Raw genomic sequence first — 6,996 nt, 5'->3', positions numbered from 1 at the left:
CATTGAGGATAATGTTTGCTGTGGGTTTGCCATAGATAGCTTTTATTATGTTGAGGTATGTTCCTTCTATTCCTGCTTTCTGAAGAGTTTTTATCATAAATGGATGTTGAATTTTGTCAAAGGCCTTCTCTGCATCTATTGAGATAATCATATGGTTTTTATTTTTCAATTTGTTAATGTGGTGAATTACATTGATTGATTTGCGGATATTGAAGAATCCTTGCATCCCTGGGATAATGTGAAAATGAGTATACTACCCAAAGCAATTTACAAATTCAATGCAATCCCTATCAAGCTACCAGCCACATTTTTCACAGAACTAGAAGAAATCATTTCAAGATTTGTATGGAAATACAAAAAACCTCGAATAGCCAAAGCAATCTTGAGAAAGAAGAATGGAACTGGAGGAATCAACTTGCCTGACTTCAGGCTCTACTACAAAGCCACGGTCATCAAGACAGTATGGTACTGGCACAAAGACAGACATATAGATCAATGGAACAAAATAGAAAGCCCAGAGATAAATCCACACACATATGGACACCTTATCTTTGACAAAGGAGGCAAGAATATACAATGGAGTAAAGACAATCTCTTTAACAAGTGGTGCTGGGAAAACTGGTCAACCACTTGTAAAAGAATGAAACTAGATCACTTTCTAACACCGCACACAAAAATAAACTCAAAATGGATTAAAGATCTAAATGTAAGATCAGAAACTATAAAACTCCTAGAGGAGAACATAGGCAAAACACTCTCAGACATAAATCACAGCAGGATCCTCTATGATCCACCTCCCAGAATTCTGGAAATAAAAGCAAAAATAAACAAATGGGATCTAATTAAAATTAAAAGCTTCTGCACAACAAAGGAAAATATAAGCAAGGTGAAAAGACAGCCTTCTGAATGGGAGAAAATAATAGCAAATGAAGCAACTGACAAACAACTAATCTCAAAAATATACAAGCAACTTCTGCAGCTCAACTCCAGAAAAATAAACGACCCAATCAAAAAATGGGCCAAAGAACTAAATAGACATTTCTCCAAAGAAGACATACGGATGGCTAACAAACACATGAAAAGATGCTCAACATCACTCATTATTAGAGAAATGCAAATCAAAACTACAATGAGGTACCACTTCACACCAGTTAGAATGGCTGCGATCCAAAATCTGCAAGCAATAAATGCTGGCGAGGGTGTGGAGAAAGGAACCCTCCTACACTGTTGGTGGGAATGCAAACTAGTACAGCCACTATGGAAAACAGTGTGGAGATTCCTTAAAAAATTGCAAATAGAACTCCCTTATGACCCAGCAATCCCACTTCTGGGCATACACACCGAGGAAACCAGAATTGAAAGAGACACATGTACCCCAATGTTCATCGCAGCACTGTTTATAATAGCCAGGACATGGAAACAACCTAGATGTCCATCAGCAGATGAATGGATAAGAAAGCTGTGGTACATATACACAATGGAGTATTACTCAGCCGTTAAAAAGAATTCATTTGAATCAGTTCTGATGAGATGGATGAAACTGGAGCCGATTATACAGAGTGAAGTAAGCCAGAAAGAAAAACACCAATACAGTATACTAACACATATATATGGAATTTAGGAAGATGGCAATGACGACCCTGTATGCAAGACAGGGAAAGAGACACAGATGTGTATAACGGACTTTTGGACTCAGAGGGAGAGGGAGAGGGTGGGATGATTTGAGAGAATGACATTCTAACATGTATACTATCATTTGAATTGAATCGCCAGTCTATGTCTGACGCAGGATGCAGCATGCTTGGGGCTGGTTCATGGGGATGACCCAGAAAGATGTTATGGGGAGGGAGGTGGGAGGGGGGTTCATGTTTGGGAATGCATGTAAGAATTAAAGATTTTAAAATTTAAAAATAAAAAACTAAAAAAAAAATAAATAAATAAATTTTTTTAAAAAAAAGAAAAACTGAAAAGGGCCTCAATTAACATTTCAAAGGGCAGAAAAAAAAATAAAAATAAAATTGCATAATGTACTAAAAAAAAAAAAAAAAAGAACAAGAGTGTAAAGAGATGTACTTAGTTCTCCCACTAAAAGAAAGCTACGTTCAAGCACTGTCTTCTTTTAACTTCACCAGTAAAAGGCCAGAGGTCTTTAGCATCAGCTGCTTCTTCTATATTCAGACAAATAAATGCAGAAATATAAACTAAAAGTATTATAATGATTGAATAGTGACAGTGACAACAAAAACTGTGGTCCTTTCTCCAATCAGAAGGCATTTTTGTATTTAATTTAATGTTTAGTCACCCATGATGGTGTTAGACGCAGTATTAGTGCATATCAGATGTTATCAACATTGATGTCCATGCCAGTGATTTTCAAACAGATGAACACTGTTGTCACTGCAGAGGGAATGGAATTGATGAGAAGTGTAGCCCAGAGGGAGTAATCGGGGGACAAAGTGGTGATGGGAGAAAAGGATGGGGTGCCATGTGGAATGGAAAAGCAGAATTGCTAGGGGAAGCACACTGACTGAAACCGTCCCCCCTGACCAGGCACCACAGTAACTATTTGCATGACTTGTTTTATGACAGGAGGTTCTGGTAAGGAACACGGAACTAATAAGCCACCACCAACCAGAAGAGTTCGGGAAAGGTAAAGGAGATACCACATGTCCAACCACTTCCCAGAATCCTTCTCACTGGCATCCATCTTGGCTGAACAAGGCATGTATCACCAGGAAGGACTCTGAGTCAGAATGATTGGCTAAAGACAACCTGAAAACTAATCCATCACCATAAAGCTGGGAGCCATGTGGTAGAGTGGTTCTCCTGGGCTCCCTTACCCTACTGCTCTCTGCCAGGGTGCCCTTTCCCAATAAAATCTCTTGCTTTGTCAGCACATGTGTCTCCTTGGACAATTAATTTCTGAGTGTTAGACAAGAGCCCACTTTGGGGCCATGGAAGGGGCGAGCAGCAGAGTGTCTGGTAGTATCTGAACATTTTACTTAGGATGTGCTCGTTCCATTATAAGAACAGCCCACTATCAGCATTTATATTAGGTTTCATAGTGTTTCTTTGATCTAACTCATTCTCTTCCCCTCCTGTGGGAGAAAAAAATATTTTCAATAGTATTTAAGTCAGATTTCCAAGGGAAAGAAAAAGAACAGTAAACTCTCTAAAATGGACATTGAAATTATAGTTTCATTAGCAGAATACTTAAATGAACTGAACCACAAACCAGACTCACTTTTCTGTAGATTAAAACACAATCAGAATGACTTCTGAAATTTACAGTTTGCTTGAGAGTTGTGGGATATCGAAATTGTTGCCAAGAGATTATGAATTTACATTGTTTTCTGGTTAATGATGGAAAACGTAGTGGAAAAAATAATCCTCCAGGGGATGACATTCTTAAGCTTAACCCAGTCAGCAGGTCGAGAAACTTCTATCATCTTCCCATAAATTGGTTTGTTTTCATTATAGCTTAAGGGAATTATTGGGGAAACACGTAGAAACAGTAATTAGTCAAAAAAGATAGAGATGCCCAATTAAATGTTTTATTTTTAAGAAGATATGTTTCATATCGAACAAGGAGCCCCAGGTGCTGATGATATAATGAGGGCACTGTACAATACTGAGGCATGCAGTCTCCGAAAGAGATAAAGACTCTAGCCACTTCTGACTTTTATACATATTTTTCCACTTGCTGGAGTTTGCTTTAGTTTCTGGCTTTTCTGTTGACCTGATTTAACTTAGTATTTAAATTTCATTAATTTATTCATTACTTGCTTCTGCCAATTTCTAGAAAAGGATTTCAGGTGAACTTAACTGGAAGGGCCTTCACAGAATGCTGGCATTGTTCCTATTTGTAATTCAGGAATCATCCACACCTTTGTAGAAGATGGCCTTATCAGATCTCTGGAATTTTGCATTTTATACACGTTATTCAGACACGACTGAGCCACTGACTCAGTCAGTGGCTGAGATATTCTCTCTGAGCATCTCCTTGTAGTTCTGATGTTTCATTTGGCCTCTTGGATTTACCTGTTCCACAGGAACGGTTTCATTTGTTTGAATGCTCTCGCTCATGGTCACCTGACTCCAGTGGGCGTGGTGGGGGAGGAGGCGGGTTCAACGAAGGCAAAGGTACTAGGGGGTTGGGGGCGGGTTGCAGGGAAGCCGAGAACGAGAGAGAGCACACGGTTGGGCAAGTTTACTGGCACAAGGTGGTGAGAAGGAGGGCCTACCTCAAAGGAGGCAGGTCTCCAGGCTGGCCTGCAGCAGGCACCACCGACCAGGACGTGCTCACCTATGAGTCCGAGTTTTTGCCGAGCTTCTGGCTCAACCGACCGGACTAGCTGCACCTTCTTCCTGGACACGACCAGTTGGAAGCTAGGAGCAGCAGTTATATAACTTTGAGAGCCCAAACATCACTGCCCCCTCTGCGTCCTTTGTTGAAGATGTCACCCTGGGAGAAGAGGAGTCCATACCTCTTGTTGCTCAGTTTATAAAAACCTGGCAGATGGAGAATTCTGCGGCAGAGGCCTGGACTCCACGGGTTTGTCTTAAGTATGTCAGGGGGGACCAGATTGGATGTATGAACGTGGTGATGGTGACATCAATGGAGTCCCGAGAGATTGCAGTATTCAGCGACCGGTGTACAGCCGGGAGCAGGGATGCATCAGGACCGGCGCTGATGAGCGCTGCTGCAGACTCTACCGCGGAGGCGCCAGCCGAGTCCTCCGGGCGGAGGTGGGTGGACTTTTAGGAGTGAGAAGTGTCACCTTTTGAAACACTGTGCGACCCCCAGCCATATCATAAGGGAGAGTGAAACTTCAATCTGTCTCGCCCCAGAACAAAAAGTCAGGTGAAAAGAATTTAAAAGACGCCGGGGATTCTGGTTGGAGTCCATCAACAAAAACACCTGGGCTTCTGCACCTGACCAAACCCAGCAAGATGGGAAGAGACTCTCACAGAGCTCTGTAAATCTGTCCCCGGCCAACACACAAACAGCTTCTTAGTAAGGTAGGTAGAAGACGAGAAGGGGGAGGTGGTGGGCCTTTTATTTTGTGACACTCCTTCATGGCAAACTGAGAAGCCTAGAATGTTCCTTAAGATGGCTTAGCTCTCCTGCCAAGAGCACAAAAACCTCCCTCCACCCCATCTCCATGTACAATGGATATTACTCACTCCATCCACGTTTGTAGTTTACTCCTGCCTCTCTGCTCTGGTTTGGGTGTTGAACGAACAAAATTTACCTTTGGCGTTAAAAAAGAAGAAAAAAAAAACCAAGTCAAGAATATCACCAGCCATTCTTCCAGTGTAAATGTGTACTAAGGGTTGAGCAACAACACTCCTTTGGAATTCATTCCCACTTTTTTCTGTTTGTTTTTGGGTGTGGGGTGGGCTATTTTTTCTGAGGAAAAAAGATCAGTTATTTATCCTAAATGTTGTTGAGCTTCCCCTTTACCTTGTTTGTGTGTCTTTTTGTTGATATCCTCACCCACAGTCTGGAATGGCTCAAAAGATAGTTTATATTTTCATGTGTGACAAATAAGTGTGAGAACTGTATGAGTTAATCATGATTTTAAGTACTCTGATTCTTCTATGACTATCTTCTCGGTATTTGATTTCTTATTCTATTTCTGCCTATGCTTCCTGATTAAATAGTGCCTTATATGCTCTACTAAAATGATGGTGGTTGGTTCTTGGTGGTTGATTTTGCTTAATTGAGTAAAGCCCTGATGCTGAGAGCTTTAAAAAAAGAAAAAGTTTTTAAAATTCATAATCTCTCTGACAAATTACTTAGTAGAATAGCATTTATCTTATTTAATTTGGAATGCTTTTGGAGAAAGAAGAAAAAAAGTTTAGACCTTAGCACTCAAAGAGCATCTGACCTAAGTTAACTATGTTGAATTCTCCTTCTGTGAATTTAGACAGGTAGAAGCTAATGAAACTTTTCTTTCTATATTGTAGTGCAGATTGTGGTTCTCAAAGTTTGACATAGCTTGGAATCTCTTGCACTGTTTGTTAAAACACAGATTGCTGGCCTCCACACTTAGTGTTTTTGACTCAGTATCAGAGTTGGGTTTGGGAATTTGTTTTTCTAGCAAGTTCCTAGGGGAAGATGATATTGCTGGAAAAAAAAAGTATATTACTCTATGCAGGCTGTTCTCCATGGTAAGTCTGTAATGGGTGGCTGAAGTTGTTTAGCATTTAAATACTAAATACAAAGCAGTTTATTTCTAGGACATTTACTAGGTACAGAGAGAAAAAAGCCTTGTCAAGGCAGAATTCTGCCTTTTGTAAGAAATAGAATCATTGACTTACTGACATTTTATAAATAATCAGTACCAGTTAAGAGTAGGTAAATTTAAAATATGGTGTAAAATATAATATAAAACCAAATGTTTATAACTTCACACACCCAGAGATATTGATTTTAAATTTTAGCATTTAACATTACAGATTGTATATGTGCATATTTTATATACATTTATTTATGTAATATATATAACATTTAAATATTTTACTCCTGATTTTTACTGAAAATGACATAGTAATTAGTTGTAATTACATTTTTTGCCAAAATATTCTTAAATAATTTTAAAGTAGTTACATAGTAGTTAAAATAATCAAAATTCCATTCCTAAACAGATTTTGGCTATTAATATTTAGGCTGTAATGAGAATTTTATCAAACATTCTTATCACATACTTGTCTATATCTGTGAAAATATCTACCAAATGCCTCATCTCTGTCTAACTAAAACTGTTTAATCCAGATCCATCACAGCCTGTAGAATTCTCTATGACTTAAAACTTGTTATTTTCTAGAATGATACTCTGATCACTTGTGAGATTTTAAATTACTTTGCTAGTTAAGTCTCTCCTCCTACATAAAGTAAGATCTCTGTCCACACAGATCCATAGCAGCCTCAAGTAAATGTATCATATTTCTACCTGTCAATGAGTTTTGAGAACATTTCTGCTCACTTGC

General features: G+C 39.1%; 1 pseudogene; it reads left to right on the top strand.

Moving 5' to 3' along the window:
* The first annotated feature begins 4,308 nt into the window (after positions 1–4,308).
* Positions 4,309–5,018, top strand: LOC114114427 (protein ILRUN-like; annotated as a pseudogene).
* The last annotated feature ends 1,978 nt before the right edge of the window (positions 5,019–6,996 follow it).

The sequence above is a fragment of the Ovis aries genome, chromosome 4 (assembly GCF_016772045.2).
Source record: "Ovis aries strain OAR_USU_Benz2616 breed Rambouillet chromosome 4, ARS-UI_Ramb_v3.0, whole genome shotgun sequence".
In the NCBI taxonomy this organism is placed as follows: domain Eukaryota; kingdom Metazoa; phylum Chordata; class Mammalia; order Artiodactyla; family Bovidae; genus Ovis; species Ovis aries.
Note: the sequence above shows the minus strand (reverse complement) of the source record. Positions and strands in the feature narration are given on the sequence as shown.